Source organism: Triturus cristatus, chromosome 10, assembly GCF_964204655.1.
Source record: "Triturus cristatus chromosome 10, aTriCri1.1, whole genome shotgun sequence".
Classification (NCBI taxonomy): Eukaryota; Metazoa; Chordata; class Amphibia; order Caudata; family Salamandridae; genus Triturus; species Triturus cristatus.
In genome coordinates this window covers 1,079,246,538-1,079,271,176 of record NC_140593.1, presented here as the reverse complement: position 1 = coordinate 1,079,271,176, position 24,639 = coordinate 1,079,246,538, and the positions used below count along the sequence as shown (strand labels likewise).

Below are 24,639 nucleotides of genomic sequence, written 5' to 3'. Positions count from 1 at the left end.
ATTAAAGTTTGGAATACAGTCAATGTGTTTACAGTCTTCTGAAAAGACAATCACCACAAATGCTTTCAAAAAGCTTGGTGGCCATGATGGCCATGTGGCTGGCAGCCATTTTGTAGTAAGTGTGCTTTACTTTTGCCATAGGCCTGCATGTGTTCTTTGTTGTCCATGCCTTCGCCGTTGGTGGCTATGTGACATTGCAGTCATTTTGTGTAGCCAGTGTGTTCCTTTTCTTCCACTTATCAAAGCTAGGCATTTTCTAGAGACATTGATTGAAGAGGCATATGCCTTTTTGTTTTTTGCTCATTGTGTTTTTATTTCTCTGACGTGAGTTTAATATGCTTGAGAATGATTGTAGTATATGTACAGAGTTTCTTTATGCATGGTTTTCCATTTTATCTCCAAATCGATTTCTCATAGTCCCTAGGAGACACCAACGATAACTTTCTTCAATTATTTGATTTTTTCCTTCACCCCCTGACTGCCATAGGTGCCCTCACAGGACCCTTCTGCCACTTTCCTGCACCTGCCACCAGGACTCCAGATCCCAGGTGCCTGAGCGACAGGAGGCGCCGACGCGAGACCAGAGCGCACGGAGGCGCATGAAAGCACTGCTGGGCTCCCGCAGCATGGGTCGCCCTCACAGGACCCTTCTGCCACTTTCCTGCACCTGCCACCAGGAACGGGACTCCAGATCCCAGGTGCGTTAGTGCCAGGAGGCGCAGACACGAGACCAGAGCGCCCAGAGGTGCATAAAACCACTGCTGGGCTCCCGCAGTGCGGGAGGCGCACGGGTCAAGGGAAGGCCCGTCCGCGCCTGTCAGAGCCCGTAGGAGGCTGGGCTGGGCCTACCCTCTTGGCACATTAGTTTCTTCAGCTCGGGCCCTGGCATCAATCTTTATTCCTGTAAAGCAGCGTTAAGGTAAAGATGTTGTATCATTCCCCCCATTTTTCGGACTAAAGTTTAAGATAGATTTTGTTGGGGAAACGGAAACCTGTTTCTGCGCCAAAATCCACTGATACTACTCTGGACTGTTTCCTACAAAAGGCGGGGGGCACTAAACAAGGAAATTAAATCGGCAGAGAGGTGATTGTCTGTAGTGCCCACCCCTGAGTTATCGGTTACATCTACTGTTGCAGATAACTCGCATATTGTAGATAAAGTAAGAAATACTGAACCAAGACCACCACCTCCACTATCTCCTGTTATTAACATTGTGATTCAGGGGGATTCACGTACTACTCAGGAGGTAAAAGAGACTGTCCCACAATCAAATATGGGAAAAATTGGACCTCCGAGTGAGATAGAAGGAAAAAGGAAGTGAACTGAAGTGGTAGGGGCCGATTTCAAAGTGAAGGGTCAGTCGCCAAGGGTTAAGCACACAAAACAATCCCACCTCCCAAGTACTACATGCAGAATTCGCAATGGCAGAGGGAAAAATATACAGGCTGATCAACACATGTTGATTGAAAACATCGGTCATGTTGTTAAAGGCGCTCTGTAACTCATCCTCTCTCGCCTGGCTAGGATTGAAAAACAACTTGTGCTACTCGGGCAGGATCAAAGGGAACATTCAGCACGTAAAGATGAGAATGTAGCGAACTCTTTACTTCCAAACCCAGGAAGGAAAATAACAGGGTAATCGAGAAACATTTTAGTACTCCTCCAGTGATACTGGAACCATCAAATGAACAATCTGCCACTGAACCCGGACTTTGATGGCCAGTACTAGGAAAAAGTTGATTGCCATGGAAGGAAGGGAAACGGGGATGATTAGGTCATTCAGCAGGAGTGGACGAAGGGGGGTGGGGGGGGGGGGGGGAATGGACAAGATGAACTAGGAACTGTCACGTTTGGGGGGGAGAAACATACAAGAAACAAGAAGTCACTCGCATACAAGGGATAGAGGTTTAGCTGGGCGTGGAGCCGGAAATACCCTAAACCTACCCCCTGACTGTACTCCTTATACAGTAATTTTGACAGGTGTCACTTACCTCCCCCCTGAGCAACAAGAAAGTTGCTCGAGTCTTATAAACAAGGCAGCACATTGGTGCTCAGTGAGTATTCCATCTCCCTTTAATTGGCTCAATGTCATTATTTTGGCTTGGAGGGTGGGCTGGTTAGGCCCTACCACCAAATACTTAGAAGGGGACTGCGTTGTACTTAATTTTAATGACGCAAGTTGTGAGTCCTTTGCTTTGAAGCACACCAGAGGCTCATTAAATGATTCAATAAAGGTCTGTCCTCTGGGATTTTTCTACCCCCCCCCCCCCATCAGGAGTCAAGTAGGTGGCAATATCCCCTGGGGCACGGGCCAAAAAGATACCCTCCTTCCCATTACCTTTCATTTACTTATCCCAACCGCTTTGATGTTCTTTCAGGTCTGACAGACATTGATTCACTGCCTGTTCAATCAGGCAGCCTATTAAAATGGAAAAGATCACGGACATAGTGCTTTGTTTCAGGGAGAAATTTAGAAATATATGACAGTGGGAGTAGGCAACTAACAGATTTATCGTGCCCGTTATTGTAAAACACCAATACTCCCAACAATGACTTAAAGACACCTGAATCTCTCACTGGGGACTTAATTCCTGTTACCAATGCGAACGAACTTGGGGGGAGAGGGGTCTGGTATCTTACCCATGCCCACTGTATTTGCAATGTATCCAAATAGGGGGGCCTGGCGAGCCAGGACCCTGCTACCCCCCGTTGTAGAATCATCTCATGGAATATCGCAGGAATACGCCTAAAACTAACCAACGAGGATTGGGTTTATTATATTAAGGATGTTGATATTATTTGTCCCCAAGAGACATGGTACCAAGCTGATATCATGCTGGATGGCTATTGTTCCCTTACTGTCAACGCAATACCCTCAGCGGCTGGGAGGGCAATAGGAGGGCTTGTGATTTTAATTTCCGTCAAATATGGGTATGTACAAACCCATGTTATAAAAATAACACCCTGGTACCAGCTAGTCCTCATTTCTAACCTAATTCAGGTTAAGTTACTGCTAATAAACTGGTACTATAAAATCTTTGACCAGAGTAGCAGTCGTGTGATTGAGGACTTACAGGTACAGATTAATAACACTGCGGGGAAGTGGCAGCCCTTATGTATTCTGTGGGTAGGTGATTTTAACTGTACCATTTGTGCATTGAGTAATACTGGACTTTGTTTGCTGTTAGACACAGATGGTCAGCCACAGCCACATTTTATCCATACTGTACAGGGTGAGGCATTGAACTCCATCATCATGGATAATGATTTAGGTCTCATCAATACTAATTGTTTGTATTGTAATTCTCCACCCCAGTGTCCCACATATGTTGGAGGATATAGAGGAACCACAATTGATTTTATGTTTATTAACAGGAAGTATTCCCCTCTTGTTGGCGACGTTGAGGTAGCACCAAATGTTACAATTGATCATAATCCACTAACCGTATGTATTAGAATTACAGCCAGTATAGGGAAAGGAGAAAGATGCATGTATGTCTGCCACATTGCACACTTCAAAGTGCAAATAAATGCTTTTTTCCAGCTATTCGTCATTTACCACCAACTTTTAGTTGGTGGTAAATAACGAATCCCCAAGACAACCACACACTCCCCCTACATCTCATTTCAGGATTCGGTATTTACCGAATCGGTAAAATTACCGAATCGGTAATTTTACCGATTCGGTAAATTACCGAATCCTGAAATGTGCCCTCTACATACCAAAAGCCTGAATACCGGTCGGTAACGGGATATTTACCGAAAATCGGCCGTTACCGACCGGTATTGGGCTTCCTACATATGGCCCCAAATGAGGTAGTTCGCTACTTCGAGCTGATCTGTGCAGATGTGGCAAAAGGTCTGACCGGATCGTTTCGAAGAAGAGAACCCCAGGAGGTGCGATGGTTTAATATGGAGTGTTCTAGAGCACATTGGAACCTAAAAACGGCCCTTCACACCACCCCACACCACCCCACATGATAGATCGCAAATTAAAATTATAAGGCAGATTTATAAGCGTACTATCAAGTAAAAGACAAGATGAATTGAGGAGTGTTTCCATGGGAGGACTTAGAGAGAGCAAGTGCTCTGAAAAACTCAAAGAGTTTTTGGGATATAATTAATCGCCCTCTGTTTAAGGATGAACCCAAACATGTGGATTCATTGATCTTGGGGTCTGTCTGTGAAACCCACTTCTCAGCTATATTTAACCCAAAAAATGCCTCACTAGACGAAGTAAAATGAGCACCGGTATTTGATTTAAGCTTGGCCTCACAATTAAGTCTATCGATTACAGTGATAGAGGTAGAGGAAACATTGTCAAGGGGAATTAGTATGAAAGTTCCTGGCCCCAATGGAGTTTCTCTTGATTTGTTTAAAAATAATCCTAAATTATGGGCACCCATACTTACTAATGTTTTTACAGCTGTGGTGATCGGTCCCATCCCATCAACCTGGAAGCAGGCAATTGTTGTACCAGTATATAAGAAAGGTAGTAGGAATGACCCTGCCTGTTACAGGCCTATTTCATTAATTGATGCTATTGCTAAAGTACTGGGGGGGGGGGGGTTATCCTTGCACGACTTGAGACCTGGGCTAATAAGACAGGGATTGTGTTCAGATTGCAATATGGATTTAGAAGGGGGCTGGGCACTACTGAACAGTGCCTAAACCTGTCCCTTATTATGGGCAAATTCATGAGAGCCAGGAGGGGTTCCATTCATCTGGGCTTCATGAACTTGTCCAGCACTTTTGACACTGTTAACTGGGATAAATTGTGGGGGTTATGGAGCAAATGGGTTTCAAAGAAGCTCTTATATTTCTCTTACGCAGGCTTAACACCTCCACAACGGTTGCAGTACGTTATGGTCCTGGGGGGGAGAGGACGGGTTTCATTGTCTCTATGGAAGGAGCTCGTCAGGGCTGTATTTTAATCCCTTTTCTGTTTTTATTGTACACAAATGGATTAGAGGCCTTTTTAATAGAGAAGAAACTTGATTTCCCAAAAATTGGAGGCAATCCGATCCCACTGTTATCTTATGCGGATGATACTGTTTTAATGGCTTTGACAGCCAATAGCCTCCAAAAGTCACTTAAAGCTTTTACTGATTTTATGGCGTCATTGGATTTAAAAGTGAATTTTATTAAATCTTATGTCATGGTCTGTGCCCTAAAGGCACTAAAACAAGAAAATTGGAGGTTAAGGGCAAGACCATCGACAAGTTAAGAAATTTTACATACTTAGGGAATATTTTTAATGAAACTGTGATTTGGGATCACCTCATTGCAGCTAGGGCACAACAGACCAGTTGGGTCGTGGGAGGACTATTTCGATTTGCTTGCAAGCTAACCCATAAACCAGTGTCTGAACTAGTTACCCTCTATAAAGCAAAATGCTTGTCGGTGGCATCATACGGGGCAGGAGTCTGGGGCTACTATAACAACCGACAGTTGCAGGTCCTGGAAAACAAATTTATAAAGAGATTATTACTGGTGCCTAATATTGTCCCCAAATACTTTTGCCACCAGGAGCTAGGGTTGGCATACCTTGAAGATCGAATTGCTATTACCCCATTGCTTCTATGGGCCAAGATTTGGTTATCTGAGGACTTAATGTTCTCACGAGACGTTATCCTAGATTGCACCAACTTAGATAGCGCACTGTCCATACCCTGGCTCCGCTTTATGAAGGAAAATCTATATGAGTTAGATTTGGGCCATTATTACGATAATCCTTCACATATCAACATAAATGCAAAAGATGTCATAAAAGAGGCATTTTATGCCAGGGCCCACCTGCATCGTACACAATTGGTAGAACCCGATCCCTTATGTTTATCCTCTGATGAACAGAAATGTTATCTAACTTTTACCACTAACATTCAAGCACGATTTTACCTGACTAGGCTTCAACTAAATACATTGCACTATTTAGTGGCATTTCCTAAACAATCAAGCTGGGTTCATGGTTTATCAGCTTGTCCGTGTGACAATTCGACAGTACAAAGCACATTGCACTTTATTTTATTTTGTCCCCTCTATAAGGAGCCGAGAGGTCAATTTTTACTCCCATTATTAAGGGATATAAGGCCATGGTAGTTTTAATTATTTACTGTCCTTGTCTACGTTAACTATTTGCACTGCTGTTATGAATTGTATTAAAGTCGCAATGCCCATAAGAAAATGCTATGAACTATTATAACTGAAGAAATCTTGAGTAACCGTTCCCTATAAATGAGTTACCTGGTCTATACTGTGTAGGTGATGTTAGAGTTGGATGTCTGGGGTACCTGACACCAGGGCTTATATCTCCTTTTAATATGTATGTACTTTTTCTTGATTGCTAATATTATCTGCTTTTTATCTATGCCTCTTTAATTATGATAGGTTAATTCTGTTTTTGCAATTTGTTTTTGTCAAACTATTACGGCACTTGTAAGCGAATAAAGTTAATTTGACTAGTGACTAGCTGCCATTAATGAGCAAGGTGTATATATGCTGCAGACTAACAGTTACTTGACTATATGTGCAACACTGATGGAGCCATACTGGCGGGTCTGTCACTCTGCAGCATGCATTTGGGGCAGCTGTATTACAACTTATTATCAATAATTCCAATGGTATTGCTCTTCTCCTACTCCCTCTTTGGTGTTACCCTGAGTCCAAAAGTTAAGGACTGACAGAGTCTGGCAGATGGGATACTCTGTCATACACGTGGCGGATAATGGTTAGCCCGTCCGTCGTGTTACAATAGACTTTTAGAATTTAAATGACGCACTGTAGTACAGCAAGCAGGTTATATATATATTTTTTTGTCACATTTGTCACAGAGTATTGTATCATCAGGCCCTAAGTCCCACATTTTTCCCTGACCTTGCCCTTCACCACAAATTATTTTCAATAAATACAATTTTCAATGGCAGTGGAGTGTGTTACTCTATGGGAAGGTAAGTGTTATAGGGATTGGGCTAGGTATAGGTTTACCTTTGGAATGGTTGAGTGTGTCACTGATCATGTACTACGCGTTTGATTAGTCACATTGGTTGACGGAAGCAAAATTGGAATCATAAATCTGTAATGGAAGCCACGAAATGTAAGTCACTTTGGCAGAAATATAAGACACATGCCGAGATGGAGTTTACATTTTAGGTAGGCTGGGATGAACAGATAGGAAGAATGATGTAGTGATGTACTAGTAGGTTACTGAGTGGGCACTAGGAAACACATTGTGTCTTCGGTTTGTATGCATTACAGATTTTGTGCTGTGCTGTTAACTGAAGCAGATGCACATTACACCGCCTACACTGCAGTGCCAAATTAAACTGTGCTGCAGTTTTAGGTGGAAAAATGTAGTGGGCAGGAAGGTCATGGGCGTATATCTGCCTCGCTTCACAAATACAGTACGGTCAATAAGAAAGCAAGGTGGCTCACCTCTTGTCTCTGTCACCACTGTCGCTGCCACCACTGGGACTGCTCCCCCTCCCTCGAACAGCTGGGCCTCCTCTGATGCCCCAGTTTGGCTGGCGCTTGTGATGGCACTTGTGTTCTGTGCGCCTAGACAAAAACATAACGTACACATTTTAGAGACCAGATTAGCCACCAAATTATTTTGCGCAAGGTACAACAGCAATAGCTCACAGAAGTTAGGTTAGCTATCACTATATTCTATCCAGTGACGTAACAATAGCCCCTGCGTTGCGGGGGGCACCAAGCTTCAGGGGGTCCCCTCTGAGTACCAGGCATGGGCAGGCCTGAGAGCTCCTTACTGGGTCCAGAGTGTGGGTGCCCCCCTCCATGCACTATGCAGGGGGGCACCCTAAAGTTTCGTTACGTCACTGCTTCTCTCGTAAGTATCACTTTGGGCGGTCTGTTGGTTGACAGCATTATAAAAACCAGGTATTAGTAGTAGTCAAATCAACCAGAAACCTTTTTCTACTAATGGTAGGATAAGACTACAAATGGATAACAATGAAACACAATAAAGAGAATGAAGGAGATATTATAGTATTGGTTGGTAATGGTGTCTCATTCCTGCCATGCTGCATTGTCATGGAAACTGCTAGTATAACAAAACATTGGTGGTTCATGACCATGATTACGCTATCTCTATCCCAGTACATTTTCACTGTTTGATCAAGAAAGCCTTAGGTTCTCAATCTGAGTCGGTGGGCAGGGCATGCTGGACTGAAAAGGCCTGAGGGGAGGACATCCGCACAAAACAAGAGGGGAGCACAGAATGGAGATCGTCACCGAAGTTGCCACGCATTGCATGGTCCCAAAAGTGTGAGGGTATCCAAGCAGGCGCTGCTAACAGTAAGTGCATGCCGGCAGAGATGCCCATGCAGCGTGATAAACTGAGCCTGCAGGGCCGCAGGCCACGATTGGCGGTTGGACACCCACGCTACGCGCATACACCCAAGTGAGTGAATCCTAACATGGGACTGTTAGGAGAGTTGCCAGGCTGCGCCAACGATAGACAGCCTGATTGGAACTGGGGTCCACCAGAAATAGAGCACAGAACAGATGGTGGGGGGGACCCCACATAAGCTTCCAGAAACAAAAAAAGAACAGAGAGCTAGACTGTAGCGGGGATAGCAGGGGATCAGCAGAGGCAGGTCCTACCTAGCGAGTGGCAACAAGCTAGCACAGCCATCAGCAAGCAAACACCCTTGGAATGGCCAGCCTGGTGTGATAAAGTGAGTGAGGGGGTGTCTCCGGTCCACTATCAGCAGCGGGGCATCCGCACTCAGCAGTGTGGCCAATCTTTAGACCTGGCAAGTTGGAGCTGGCCCCCCAGGGTGGAGGCAGGTGGGACATGCGGGAGTAACGGCTGAGGTGTTGCAGCACCACATGAAGCTCTGTTGGCCTGGTCTGGACCAGGCACCCTCTCAGAGGTGAAACAGAGTGGGTGGAGGAGGGTACCTGAATTGACTCCACCGGGGGCTGGACACCAACCAGCTCAGAAAAAGGCCTGCAGCGAGTAACACATAGTTCGTAGAATGAAGAGCGGGAAAATACATTCCTATAAGGCGTGAATCAGAGGTCATTGACTTCACCTATGTGTGGGAGAGTAACAGAAGAGCAGAATATATATCCAATGATGATAAGTGGATCCCTGGGACCAAATGTGAGGAGCTACTATGTGGACTGACTCCCGTTGCTACTGGCGGCACTTGAAGGGCATCTCCCAACGTGTAAACGATAGCGAAGGCTTGACTCGGAATCCCAGTGAGAGGCCACGACTAAGGCATCAGGTCCAGTGCCCCACAGAGACTGCTGAAATCATAAAGAACAGGCAATTTAAACTTGAAACAGTGGGCTTGTGAAAGGATCACTACCCCCCCACTCTCTCCAGAAGCTCACAGTTCTGAGAGGGGACCTGGTCTCGGGTGGCAGACAGAAGCAGTAGGAGGCTGTTGACTCTAGCATATTGCTTGCTAAACGGGCAGCGTTACACTGGGAGGTGGGGAATATCATAGGAACCAAATATTGCACCCCCCACAGGACAACGAAGAACTCTCTTGGGTCTGAGCCAACTGGCTAGACCCCTACTCTGGGTTTAGTGACTACCTGGGACAGGGCATACATCATGAGCCGCTGTGGGCCTTCTGTAATCCTCTGCTGCCACGAGCAATGTCGTATGGAAGAAGGATCAGCAGGTGAGGGGCCCACCATCGGTGGACACCATGGAACCCCCGAGAGACAACGATAATCAGGCTCAGAAGCACTGATCTATCTGAGGCCCCGCACTTCAGGACATTCTACAGGCAATAACGGCCTCTCATGAGGTATTAGACACTCAGATAGACTGCCTTGGGGGCAGACCTGGGACTCTTAAGGAACGGTCACCGTCGCCTAGCAGAGCGAGTTATCATGGCAGGGAGAGACCTAGACGAAGTGCACCCATCACTGACATCAGTGAATGAGAGACTAGCCACCATGGAAGCCAAGGTTCGAATGCTCGAACTGAGAGCAGAAGATGCTGAAAATAGGTCACGCTAAAACTTCATAAGAGTGGTGGGCCTTCCTGAGAAGATTGAAGGGAACAACATGATGGGCTACTTGGAAAAATAATCCGGGAGGAAGTGGAAATGGAGGGCCTCTCCTTGTTTTTCACTCTAGAAAGAGTGCACAGAGTGCCAACAAAACTGCCACTCCAGCGGGCCCTGCCATGACCTGTCGTGGCCTAGTTGCTACATTATAAAGACCGTGATCATATTTTGGCTCAGGCCAGGCATAAAGGAGAACTCTCAGGAAAGAACAGTATAGTGAAACTTTTCCCAGACTTCTCAAGAGAGGTGCAATGGCACTGGTCCACTTTCCCAGAAGCAAAGAAAAAACTCAGACAGATGGAAATCCCTTATGCAATGCTCTTCTCGGCCCAGAGTGGTGACATCAGATGGAACCAAATTCCTCCAAAACCCACAAGAGACCTGTAATGGGATCGACCAACATTCTCCTTCAAGACCCAGTCAGGACTCCTGTAACATGCGCTCACGCAGGGCCAGATCTCAGCGCAAGCCTAGGGCCCACAACTCCGCTGCACCATCCCAGGCTGAAATACAACAAGAGAGATGGACAGTTATGGCAGCAGTAGCCCCAATGAGTGGCATCAGTGGACAATGGGGGTGCACAAGACTTGGAATCTGACCACAGTTACAGTATCTCTGGGAGCTCGAGTTTTGATTTGCCTAAGGTGACCCCCGGAATGTCAGATGAAATCTTTTGATGGAGCAGGCAAGTTGGTAACTTGAGGGGAACTTCTTTTGAGTAACTGTGGGGGAGAAGGAACATGAACATTAATTCCTCTGAGCCTGGAATATTGTGCTGGGCAGGAGGACCTGGTGGAGGGGTAGTTTTTCAGCTTAATAATAGTGTGATACTCAGTAGTGTGATACATGGGTACTCTCACAAGTAGTTGTGGTATGACTGGCTGATTGGCTGATTGGATGAGGGATCTTTGCCTACTTGTCCTGAGGAGTGAAAGTTGGGATGATTGTTATTTGTTGGGTACTTGGGAAACCATGAGTTATGACCACTTTAAGCATTTGTCCACAATCCCCTCCGGGGTACCAGTGTGTAGTTGTTGGGTCGCTGCTAAGGGACGGAGATGCAAGAAGATCCATACACCAGATAGATAGCTGCCCCTATGACTCACAAGTTCCTCTCCTGGAACATCCGCGGTATGCACACAATGTTGAAACGTTATAACGGGTTTTCTTAAACAGAAGGGGCATGCATATCACATTCTTACAAGAAACACACCTAACAGCTGAAGAATGGATAGCCTTGCAGCGCAGATAGAGAGGTCAGGCACACTACACAACTTGTTCAGCCTGTGCCAGGGCAGCGGTGGTTTGGATATGGGTGAGGGTCCCTTTTCAGCCCACTGGAGACCTAATTGATCCAGAGGGCAGGTCGGTGGTGGTGACGGGTCTCCTGGAAGACCGGGACATAGTATTATTGAACACATATGCCCCCAATGTAGAACAGGGCACCTTTGTGACAGAAATATTGGGCCCTCTAGCCCCATATCGTGTCCAATCAACAATAATCGGCAGCAACTTTAACTGCATAGCAGACCCCCCAGACGGATCACTCACACCCTCCATTACAAGACTACCAGGCATTCAGGATGGCTCGACTCTTTGCAGACTGGCAAACTAGGTGGGAATTAATCGATACCTGGAGGCAGACGCATCTACAGATGTGAGATTACTCTTTCTTCTTGAGTTTACACAAACTTTACATACTCCTAGGCTCATTCCTACGAACCCCTGATGTTCATAGCTTAGTTCATATTATAGAGTATTTGGCCTGCACAATATCGGACCACAACTCTTTCCTCCTAAAATTGAGATGGGCACGACCTACACCCTGCATCCCTATATGGGGGTTGAAACCCAAATCTTTGGAAGACCAGTTGTTCCAGGAGGTAATTAGGTTCATCATAGGGCAGTATTTGATGGACAATAGGTGCACAGCCTCCTCCCCCCAGACGTAGTGGGATGCCTTCAAGGCGGTGATCAGGAGGCAGTGCATGGCCAAATTGATGGATGTCAGGGGCACCTTGATGAGGGATGTGCGAGCAGCAGAACAGGAATTGTGTGAAGTGGAGCAGCGAAGGCCCGGGCTGCCAGAACTACAGCAGAGCAGACCATAATAGACACCAAGGAGAAAGTGTCAACTCAGGTTGAACGGCTCAGGTTCTTCAATTTTAGGCAGTATATGGAGTGAGTTCACGCTGAGTGGGATCAAACTGGATCCTTGCTGGCCTGGTTAGCTCACCCAGTAAGGCGAGGGTCAAACAGTCGAAATTGAGGCAGCAACGGGAACCCGAGTATATAGCCAAGAGGGGATCAGTAAACACTTTTATCAGTATTATTTGGAATTATACAAGAGCAGCACAATACACGACAAAGGAGCAAGGAGCAATACCAGCTTTCCCCTCCTGCGCCTCACTGGGGAAGTGGCGGAGGTGCTAGGCGGGAGCATCACTTTGCCAGAGGTAAAGGTGGCAATTACGAGCTCAGCGCGAGGTAAAACACCAGAGACGGATGGGTTCCGTGCCGAGTTTTACGCAGCTTAACTGAAGAGTTGGATCCCAAGCTGGTACACCTATACAGCGCAGCCAGAGATCCTGGGTGCTTGCCAGATACAACCCGGGAAGCACTGGCAGTGCCCCTGTTGAAGCTGGTAAAACCTGCATACTACTGTAAAGCATGTATAGAGTTATGGATGCTCAACATCAATTACAAGATTTTGAGAAGAATCTTGGCAACCAAGTTCCTCCTACTCATTACTAAAATAATACACTCCGATCAGGTGGGATTTATTCCTGGCCGTAACATGGCGCTCAACATCTGGCACCTCCTGGTGCTGTTGGAGGTCAACGACTATGATCACATGGAAGCAACAGTGTTTTCTGGAGATATAGAGAAGGCCTTCGACAGGCTAGAGTGGGGTTATTTATATGATGTGCTGACACACATGCAGCTGGGGAGAGGCTTCTTAACATGGACCAAGCTGCTCTAAATGGACCCCATGGGTAGGGTCTGCACGGGTCAGACCATATCGGAAAGTTATAAGTTGGGACGCAGAGCGAGGCAGGGGTGTCTTCTAGCACCCTTGCTCTTTGCGTTGGCCATGGAGCCTCTGTCTAGCTATGCGAGAACAGGATATGGATGTCAGGGGTTGCAAGTTGGTGGCCACCATCAATGCATAGCCCTGTATGCAAACGACCTACTGATTTTCCTCAAAAACATGGCAGAAGATATAGCCGGAGCCAGGGTCATGCTGGAACTGTTTGGCACATTGTCGGTCCTAAAAGTTAATTGGCAGAAATCTAGACTGTTTCTGACGGCAATAGACAGGAGGAGCTTGATTTATTGCAGTGGGAGCCACGATGCATGTGCTCTCTGGTAGTCAAGCTTTATCATGACTACGCAGATCTACTAGAAGGAAAGATAGGGCTGGCCATCAGATTGCTTAGGAATAATATGGATTTTTTGAAAACGCTGCGTTATCAGTAGCCGGGCGGGTAGCACTTTTAAAGATGGTGACACTCCCACGACTCCTATACCTTTTTGTGACACTCGCAGTTTGGATCCCTCGAATAATGTTCCAAGAGCTAAACTTTATATGGGGACCCGGCCATAGGAGACTAGCGCCGTCTGCATTGCAGCGCCCGATGACGGGAGGGGGGCTAGTAGTCCTCGATTTCAAGGCATATTATATCGCAGCCCAACTCCAATGATTCATACATTCGTTGGCGGGAAGAAGGACCCCGAACAGTGCCCTGGGGCCTTTTGTACCAGGACTTCTCAGCTTAACTAAGGTACTGCTGAGAGTGGGGCACCCTTCTGTCGATGACACCCAAAGCTCCGAGTGATATCTAGGTGCTGGAACAGATGTTTACAAAAAACACGTGGGAGGGTGCCATACTCGCCTGACTTGCCCATTACTATGTTGGTGGAACTGCTGCATGGCGGACACTGGCGGGGGGGATTGGAGGACTGGGCCACTGCCGGACCAACGACAGTGGGAGACCTGTTGAGAGTGGCGGAGTTCCTTCCGTTCGAGGAGTTTTACTCAGAATTCGCCACCCGCAGGGCCACTCCTTCCTCCATGGAGCACTAAGAGTGGCATTCTGCAAACACTGGAAAGCTGGTACCTTCAGAACCAAAGCCTCGCAAAAGCTGCCAATATATGGTCCTCTCTTCGGGCACCTTAAAGGCAGTCAAATGTCCATATAGGGAGATAAGGTAGGATATGCTCTGCCCCCTGGAGAATTTGCGGGCACGCTGGCAGGAAGATTAAGGTATCCTCCTGCCAGAGAGTCATTGGAAGTCTGTCCTAGACATCTAGGAATGCCTGATTTAAATTGAATAACTATTACATCTTTCACAGAGCATACCTCACTCCAGGGCGCATTAATAAATACTTTCAAGTGCATATGTTGTGGCCCTGTCCCTTGTAACATAGTTTCTGGGAGGAGATTACAACAATAGTCGCTGAAGTTAAAGAGAGGGAGGTCCCTTGCTCTCCTGGCCATTGTTTACTGAGTTGGTTCTCACATACCTCCAAAACCAAGGTCACGAGCTGATTTCAGGGTGTGGCTTACATGAGGGCAAAACGAGAAATCACCAGAAACTGGAAGCCCCCCCCCCCCCCTTACCCGAGGGAACACATAGCACAGAGAATTAGAGAGATGGGTGGGGTGCAAGGGAGGAGTGATGCTGAGAGAAGCAAGGCGGAGGATTGGCACCTTAGATACAGGATGAGCCTGCGACGCACTAGTGGATAGCCTCAAAGACCCAGAACCCACTTCACCAGACGTTTCACCCATGCGATCACCTACACCTGCCAAACATAAGGGCTCGGGACCTTAGCAGACGTTGCACAATAACTTTACATACCCTATGAACCTAACCCCTAAAGGAGATTTTTAATGTGAGCTGTACATCTCATTAGGGCATTTGTGGGCACTGAACGATGTATTAACGCTTGTACATTTCTTTGATGTAACTAAGGGGGGGCGCGGGGTATGTGGGAGGCATTGAAGAACATTAAAAGGGTTAATAATTGTATGCCTATGACACAGTATGATGTGACTTTGCACACTGCATGACAAAAGGAATAACATATGTTTTTGTACAATGCGATTGATTTAAAACCCAATACAATTTGTTTTCAAAAAATTGACAGGAGTCAGGGGAGAGAGGTTTTGGATTCCTTTAACTCGACAGAGGATTCCAGGCGCTCCTCATAGAAGTGCAAGTAGGAGGTTGCAAATTCACGCGCTATGAGATGGAGGGATGCGACTCTCGAGCCCATCTCTGTTGTTAGGCATGGGACAAGTGGGGCCTTGTGTTAGCTGTTCGCTAGTCAGTGTGAAAGTTTCCTAGCCGTATCCCCTAGTTCATAGAGCTTATGCTGTGTGGCAAGGTGTGCTAGGGTTGCTGTGTTAAGCAATTTCTGCCTGAGGGCCTGTCCTGTAATCTCCAAGAGATGTCACACATGCTTCTTCAGAGCTTCAGTGAGTGTCCCTTCTGCACCAGGGGGCATATTATCAAGAAACGGCGTTAAAATTATCGCCGCGTTAGCGGCAGAAAACTGATGCTAAAGCGGCGATAATGGGCTTGATAATATGCCGCAGAGAATTCCCATAAAAGCCCATGTTCTGGTGTCAACATGGGCTTCTATTGGAATTCTCTGCGGCATATTATCAAGCCCATTGTCGCCGCTTAACTGGCAGTTTTCTGCCGCTCAAGCAGCGATAATTTTAACGCTGGTTCTTGATAATATGCCCCTAAGTATTTCACATTCCAGGTCCTATATGTCCCTGTTTTTGCATCTTTTTTTCTGTGGATTGATAGACTATTCTCTGCCTCCTAAGGGTCACTTTTACATTTCCCCAAAGTACAGTGGGGGAGTATACAGTGTCTTTGTTGATGCCGAAGTAGTCAGAGATTTGTTGGCGGAGGAAGTCATCGAACGCCTGGTCCAAGAGCCACCAGGCGCTTAGATGCCGTTGTACTCATTGCCTGCATATGGGTGTATTGAGAGTGAGGAGTACGGGAGCGTGATCCATCAATGCCCGTGGCAAGGTATGAGATTCCATTAGGGTGGAGGAATCAGTTGAGGGAATGAGGAAATAATCTATGTGGGAGGATGAGCCATGTGGAAAAGTGTATTCCCATGAGCGAGGATAAGGCAAGGGCCATTTGCCAGGGCTAAGGATGTGGCCCAAGTCTCCGGCTCTAACGTTCCCCATGCTGAAGCGCTGCTAGTATCTAGCTGGAGGTCCATGACAGAGTTGTAGTCGCCGCCAATGAGCATCGGGCCCATGGTGGAATGTAACAGCACCGCTGTTAGCGCCTGAGGGGTATTCCTCACGAATGTTGGGAGGGGGGCATAAACCAACACTATATTATCCAATGTGTGTCCACCATGATAACAATGAGTGGCCCAGAACATCACTGTGGGTTGTGGAGACCTGCAGCGGATGGCCTTTGTGAAGGAGGATGGCCGTCCCTCTGGAAGATTGAGTGTAGCCAGCATGATACGCTCTGGTGTACCCGCTACGCCGTAGGAAAGGGCAGTTATTGCCAAGCAGGTGTGTTTCTGGTAGTAACACTAGAAGTGGGGAGTGACATTGTAGGTACTGAAATAGTCCAGGAAGATAATTATTTCACCCGATTGGAGTACAGGGAAAGCACCCGGAGCCACATCTTCCACCTCAGAGTCCGAGGGTAACCCCAAGTGGGAGCCCTCGTGCCTCAGTCTCATTGACCTCGGTCATCTCCTCGGATGCTTGGTTTAAACTTCACCTCCCTGAAAAGCATTTCCTAGGTTGCAGGTTACTATAAAGGGGACGCTGCTCTGTTCCCCACATCCAGGTTGCCTCGGAAGTCTAAAAAAAAAAACATTTTGAGTTGTGGATCACTTTAAGCTTAGCCGGGAAGTGCAGCATATATTTGAGGTAATGGTCTCTGACGTGTTTTTGACCTTCTCGTAGGATTTCCTTCGCTGTTGTAGCAAGTGAGTGTAGCTCAGGAAAATCATTATTCAGCCTGATTGGAAATGGAGAGACTCAAACATGCGTGCCTTCCTGACTATTGTGTCTCTGTCTCTGTAGTTCAACAATTTGGCAATCACAAGACGAGGAGGTGCCCCGGGGAAGTTTTTTGCACTAAGGAGTGGTGAGCCCTCTCCACTACGAAGCAATTGGAAAGCTAAGAGACGGGAATCTATGTAGTAATTCAGGATGCATAAAGCTCTTGTGAGACTGTCCCGCCTCCCCGCATCCATCCCCTCCTCCCCCGGAAACCTGATAAAGAGCAGGTTGCATCTGCGGGTTCTGCCTTCAGCATCCTCCACCCGGGCCTCCAGAAGTTTAGAAGCATGTGAGAGTCGAGAGACCATCATTTGTAGCTCCTTCATCGTATCCTCCAGTTCACAATCCTCTGTCTTGGACTGCATGTCTGTCTTCAGGCGGGGAGGGGCACAGGAAGAGGGCCCACTCGATGCAGTCCCCCAGGGTCCGCCGGCCCCAGTGAGAGGAACGTCTTCCCAACTTGGCAGCTTGATGCAGTGCTACAAGTGGGCCACAGCTACAACCTTGGCCGCTGCAAATAAATCACTCGACCAGGCCTGGCAGCCCAGAGAGCCGCAGTCAGCAACCCCATGGCAGGAGAGCCCGCCAAATCCCCAGCCCCAATGGCACAAACCGAAGGCAGGAGAAGAAGGACCTCAGCAGAGGATGCTGGCCACCTGGACACCCTGAGACCAAGAGCGGGGGAAGGGGTAGGAGCAGGGGGACACCCACAGGTAGGTGCAGTGGCCCCAGTCAATGGTTAACAGAACCTCACTTGCTCTACCCGGGGAGCCCACTGATAGCGTTGGCCGGGGCACCGTGTGTCATCAGCAGCAGGATGTGGCATGATCCGGAACAGTTGACTGGATCTAAGAGAAGCACATCTGCCATCTTGGTTGACCCAGCCACGTCTCTCGCTTTTCCACTCTCTTTTGATAGGTCAAGTCTGTCTGCCTTTACATACTGCACATCAGGTAGATTGAGACTGTATGTGGTACAGAGCAAAGAATGCTAACTCCCTTGATATACTACTATTGTAATAGTGACATCCCTTAAATCAGTCCAATCAAGCAAGCAGCTTGCTGGCTCATACTGAAGCAGAATCCTGGCAGTATCGTTCACATTCACTTGACATCCACTCCACTCCTACGGTCCTACACCTTCCCTGTCAGGCTGGTACCATGCACTACTACTCTGGATACCAGAGATCAGATTAGCATAACATACAAGCTGGCGTATTGGACATTACAAACACTTAAGTGATATTTATTTACCAAGCCATTCAAAGCCACCTTGTGCGGCCATGCGTGTCTTGGTAAATCTGGAGTAACATAACAATGCTGACTTTTGTTACTCTGCACTGGGAAGGTGTTCTGTGTTACATGGGTAGAGGCTGAGAGTGGGTGTTCCTGTTCCCACTTAGCCACCATGTATACTATTATGGCACATTCACAGATACTCCATCACTGGTAAACCTTGGAATGACTCAAAATACAACTCATTCCTAGTAGAGACACATGCAACAATGGGAAATATGTGTTTTCCTCTTTATAGATAGATAGACAGCCAGCCAGTCAGCCAGCCAGCCAGCCAGCCAGACAGACAGACAGACAGACAGACAGACAGACAGACAGAGAGAGAGAGATAGATAGATAGATAGATAGATAGATAGATAGATAGATAGATAGATAGATAGATAGATAGATAGATAGATAGATAGATAGATAGATAGATATGTGAGGATGCATAAGCTTGGTGTGTGTGCAACCATGTTGTGTGGACATGCATAGGATTCTGCACATAATACATAGTGCTATAGATGTGTGTGTAAGTGTGTGTGTGTGTGTATGCGTGTGTGTGCGTGTGTGTGTGTGTGTGTGTGTGTGTAAGCGAGCTTGGCCTTTATTTCTAATTTTGGTTTTTATTATACAGTTCACAGAAGAACTAAGCACTACCCATCTCCAATTATCGTACAAAGGTGAGGGGAGGTACGGAACTGCTAGCCCAGAGCTTCCCCTCTACATTATTCCATGTGCACAGGAGCATGGGAGCAAAAGTTGTGATTCTTAATTAGATCCGCGATGAAGGCTTATAAATTTACAATGAATGCTGCTTCCAGAGTCATATCTCTTACTGGACTGTGGGATTGACAATCCATACAATGTAAGAGATTTATTCCACCCACACACAGAATTCACAGAACATACATATTTGTGGTATGGAGTGCTTAAGAATATTCATCCCATTTATTCTTGTAAAATTGAAAAATGGTATGCGGCTAGACAGATCGTCGCCTTCCTGTTGAGGAACATTGGGCTCCTGAAATCAGAGTATGGCTACGTCGCCATTGGATTCTCTTGGGCACGGAGAAAATTACAATGGAGTTGGATACTGCTTCAGACATCTTTGAGACGGACTGGGCACCATTCCTGAAATATCTAGACACAGAATGTAGGAAGCGTTCATGCCTGAAATACCTTAGAGACCTTAGGATAATTCCAGCATATTGCTCCTAGTATCATCGGGACAATTCTGCACACTAGCAGGTCCATGAAGTCCTCTGAGAGGACTGAAGGGTTAGCAGCCTATGTTGAATGTGGCAGGTGAATGAAAGACTTCACCAGTGAACTGGGGTGGTGGTGGATAACAGTAATGTTTGGTGGGGGGCCTTCTTCTTCAACTGGTGAGGGGGATGCATTCACCAGAGCGATTTTTGCAGAATTAATAGTTATATCAGAACTTGTATACACAACGGCAGAGAGAACACATTTGTTCGATACTTTTTAATTGAATTCCCCAGGTACACCAGAGTTGAGTAGGCTTCCAGGGTCAATTCCAGGATTTTAGTGGTCATCCTAAGTGACTTACCATGTTTCCACCTACCTCTAGTATGGAGGGCATATTTGACACTTCCAAGGGCAGTCTGGTGACTCCCTCTGGTGATTTCCTAGCTGGCATCACTCTCAACATTTCACCTACAACAGCATAGCCACAGCACCAGCCCTTGAGTCTTCAGTAGGAGAGGAGATGGTGTCTATCACACAGGGGCACAGACTTTCAGCTAAGGTGGGAACAAATGATCCTGACTGAGCAGCTTGAAAGAAAATCCCCCCAGACCCCTCTTCAGGTGAGAGAAGGTGTTCTGTGATTTCTCTCTCTCAAACATTCACTCACAAAGTTCTTCAACATTTACAATGAAAACAAAAATCTCATCATTATGTCCTCAGAGTAAACATAAAAACACAAAGTGATCTATATAACATTGACAAATAAATTTTTGCTTTTTGATCCATAAACCCTGTCACATGGCAGCACATTGCCAGCCACTGAGTTGATAATAGGCAGGACCACTGGAATTATGCGGCAGGGTAGGGCCAAATTGTGTGGGTAAGTTGACTAAATTACGTGACAGGAAAAGCTAAATTATACAGCCAATGTGGCACATTTTGGGATAATATTACTTGATTACTTTCTCTGTTTACACACTTGTTAACACTGTCTGGGCATAGTTTGCACCTCACCAGTACCAGTTTTACACCCAAATACAGCAATAGGCAACATAAAGGTGACCTGTCACTCTTTGTAAAGGGCCTTCTACTGCGCTGCACCACATTTTGCTGATGTGACAAATGCAGCAAATCCATAATACGTGGAGCACCGTGGGCGCACAATCGCATACTTCCAGTGGCCCTGGGGTCTACAGCTCAATTCACAAAGTAAGCAGTTCTCACCCGACCTATACCTTCTTCACTCTGCTGTCTCGCTCCTCTACTGCTTTCCATTATGTCTCCCACTCACTCCTCCGTTCCCTACTACTGGTCGCAAGCTTAAGAGGGAGATCCATGAAACACTGCACCAGGGCTGGTTCTAGGATTTTTGGGGCCCTGGGCAAAGGGGAATATGTGAGGCCCCACTAATTTACATAATTGATACCTTCTGGGCTTGGGAAGCTTCTCTGAGGCTACTCTTCCTGGGCAGCAGCTCCTCCTCTCAGCCACCTACAAGCACCTCTTTCAGAGCTCATATCAGGCTGAAGGTGTGAGAATTGCTTGTGGGCTGACTTAAAACTTTAGTGGCACTAAAGTGCTGACAATGGGAGTCCCGCAGTGCCTCTGAATGGGCAGCTGGGCAGGAGGCCTAATTTCAGGACACACCTACAAAATGTGTTTTGTAGCAACTGGGACAAGAGGAAGTGTCCCCCTCCCCTAGGCCTTTACACCTCATTCCTGAGAGTCCCAGGGAGGTGGGCCCCCTCCCATGGGCCCAATTGTTACGAGACACCTTTTTTTCAATTGGAGTGGCAGGTGCAGATGAGGACTGGTGGTGTGTTACACTTGTGCGGGGCCCCATGCTGGTAGGCTGAGTGTGAGGCCCTGGGCAGCTGCCCACACTGCCCATGCCTTGCTCCCCCGTGCACTGCACCATGAGATGGCAGTTTTGTGAAAGACCACTGAATGCACAGGGCTGCTTCCAAATTCTTCTGTTTTATTCCCTTCTTTCCTTTCTCCTGGTCCCTCTTTTGCATGTCTCTTGCCCCCCTCGGTACTTTATGGAGCCCTCTTGGTGGCATTCAGTGCAACACAAACCACCTTCATAATGCCTGAGGGAAGCCCACGCCAGCAATTTGTCTGCTGAACTTTTGATATAACATTTTCTTACCTATAAAGCACTATCGTTTTTTTCACAACTGCTCTCTAGTAGCTCTATCTCTCTGAATTTTCCTTCCCTCCGCCCCCCCATCTCATCTCTATCCAACAGATCAAGGCTTTAAGTGGTATGAAAAACTGGGGGTCTCTAAAAGGGGCGTGGTCGATGTAATTCAGGGAGTGGCTTGAAAACACAATGAGCTAAATTTCTGTTCTTAGCATAGTGGGTCACCTGACTAGCATTTTGCTGCTCCTGTCATTGCAACCAGATTTCTAAAACAACAAGTAATATTACACCTACACCAGGGTATCAACAATCTGACCCCGTGTCTCACCAAAGTCCTTGAATGGATGACCTCGTCTTTTTTAAAGCTAAATGGGGCCAAAACGGACATTATGCTGCTGGGCTATAAAGCCCCAATTAACTTGGACCCCTGGTGGCCGCATTGTCTGGGACCTCCTCCGGTGCCCAAGACCAAAATAAAAAGCTTGGGGGTTTGGCTGGACTCCGCCCTGAATTTCCAACATCAGGCTAAGAAGGTGGCCGCGACCTGCTATGGATTGATGCGAGTTCTAAAAAAAGTCCTAGATCTTCTTCCATTTGAAGCCAGACGCGTATTGGTCCAGTCGTTGATTCTTTCGCGACTGGATTATGCAAATGCTATTTATATGGGGGCACTAGCAGCTACCATAAAAACTATGCAATCTGTGCAGAATTGTGCAGCTCGCTTGCTTATGAAAGTCCCCAAACAATGTTCAGCGAAGGCCTCAATTCGGTGGCTTCATTGGCTACCAATTCAGGAAAGGATTGTGTTCAAGACTATGTGTTTGGCACATAAGTCCATCCACAATGTTGGCCCGTCCATTCTGGACTCCCTGTTTCGTCGCCATCAATCGGTTAGATCTCTTAGATCCAACCAACGAAATCTGCTTGTAGTTCCCAGGGTGAAGTTGGCCCGGATGGACCGCCTGCTTTCTGTCCAAGCGGCCAAAGGATGGAATAAACTCCCCGATAACATCAGGCAGGAATCTAATCATCTGGCTTTCAGGAAGCGACTAAAAACATTTTTGTTTCAATAATGTCTTTTAACGTTCTCTGGTCTTACAGCGCTGGGATGCTCTAGGGTAGCCATGCGCTATACAAGAAAGTACTCACTCACTCACTCACTCACTCACCTACAGCAAGCCAGGACTATTGGCTTTGTCAATAGTTGTTAGTTGCACATGATAAATAGGCAACAACTACGGCTTCTTTGTTTATAACATTAAAAATGGTTCAGTTCTGACATGATGAGATTATGACACAACTATAACAAGTCTCTTTGAAGTTGCATCAAAGGCAGTGAAGGGTGCTGCAGAGTTCAGATATTTTTTTCACCCTGAGGTTGAGGGCAAAAATGGAGATCCCGAGAGAGACCCGTCTCAGCACCTGCTTTTTAGAACCCCCGGTGTTGAGCACTGGCAGGAACCAGCCCACTTAAAGCCCTGCGTCAGACCACCCTTTCTTGCTTGCTAAAATTACGCTACCCTACACTCCTCCCTCATAAGGCACCAGCGCATGTGATCTCTACAATCATATTACATTTTTCTCTGTGCACCTGCCTCTCTTCAATATAGCCCTTTCAACATTGTTTAATTCTTCAAATGTTCTGGCTATCTCTCCGCCCCTTCCTTTTCATTTCCACTCCTCTTGCCCTCATTTTTTTTATCTCCAACATGTTTGTGCTATACAGAGGCTTTGCTATGTTCTCAAGCGAAACACCTTCGTGACCTCGACAGCTTGCCCTGATCGTGTACAGCGCATGCAGACTTTGCTGCCGTGCAAAAGATGCTAATTGTTACCAAATTTACAAAAAGCCGTGAATGCGGGACATCTGCTCTCCCTAAGGGCGGGACTTGGATCATCTCTGGCACATGCGCCTGCGGGCGGTGGAGAGAGAGGTCACACAAAAAGAGTTCACTGATCGCAGGGGAATTTTGGGGAAACATAGGGGTACCCTCAAATTCTATCTAGACAACACATTTTCTCTTTTTGATGCTATGTTTGCCCCTCTGCTAAACACCAGGATTTCTCAGCACCTTGAAAGTGAGTATATTGTGAGGAATTTTTATAAAGCGCTCGCTTGCCCAAAAGGGTGCCATGGCGCTAGCTGAGAAGGGAAAACAGAGGACCTCATTTATGAAAAGTGACGCATCGCTGGTGAAAACAGCGATGCCTCACTTTTCATTGCTCCCTCCTTGCGACATGCTGGATGCATCATATTTACAGTATGACGCATCATGTCGCAAGGAGTTACAGATACGTCAGTATTTCTGATGTATCCATAGGGGCAAAAATTACGCAAGGGCTCATAAATAAACCCCAGAGTCAGTGTAGTGAAAGTTCCACTCTTGTGGTTGGGCACCCTATGATGACCTTCAACTACCACCATTTTAACGGACTTTAGTGTGTTATTTTACCCTAGCCTGGATTTATGTAGGACGGTCCTACATATGCCTGCCTCTCTTCTGTCTTTTAATCTTGCTGTCCTTTGGTGGGAGCTGTCATGGAGTAGAACAGTACATTTATATTATAAGAGCTTACTATTGGCTTTGACATGGCCTCATGTCATTTTGTTTTCTGACTTTGCCTTGCTTATGAGTTCTTACTATTGGCTTTAACATGGCCTCATGTCATCTTGCTTTCTGACTTTGCCTTACTTCTGCATGCACAGCAGTGCTTGCGATTCATATTCAAGGTCTTTCTGCTCTTCACTTGTTTTTCGCACCTCACCGACCAGAGTGAACTGGAATATGTTGTGGGAAGTGTCTGTGGAATGTACAACTCTGCCTCAGAGCCAAAACACGGGAGCTTGGCCAGCCTCCGTCTTGGCTTTGACGCAGACGGGTACCAG

General features: G+C 46.8%; 1 long non-coding RNA gene across 2 annotated transcripts in view; it reads right to left on the bottom strand.

Moving 5' to 3' along the window:
- The window catches only part of LOC146796594 (uncharacterized), a 201,071-nt gene that overhangs the window by 44,508 nt on the left and 131,924 nt on the right, over positions 1–24,639 (bottom strand). For both annotated transcript variants that reach the window (XR_014969943.1, XR_014969942.1), the window contains exon 4: positions 7,433–7,555. This is a non-coding gene — a long non-coding RNA (uncharacterized LOC146796594). The remainder of the gene's footprint in view (positions 1–7,432; positions 7,556–24,639) is intronic.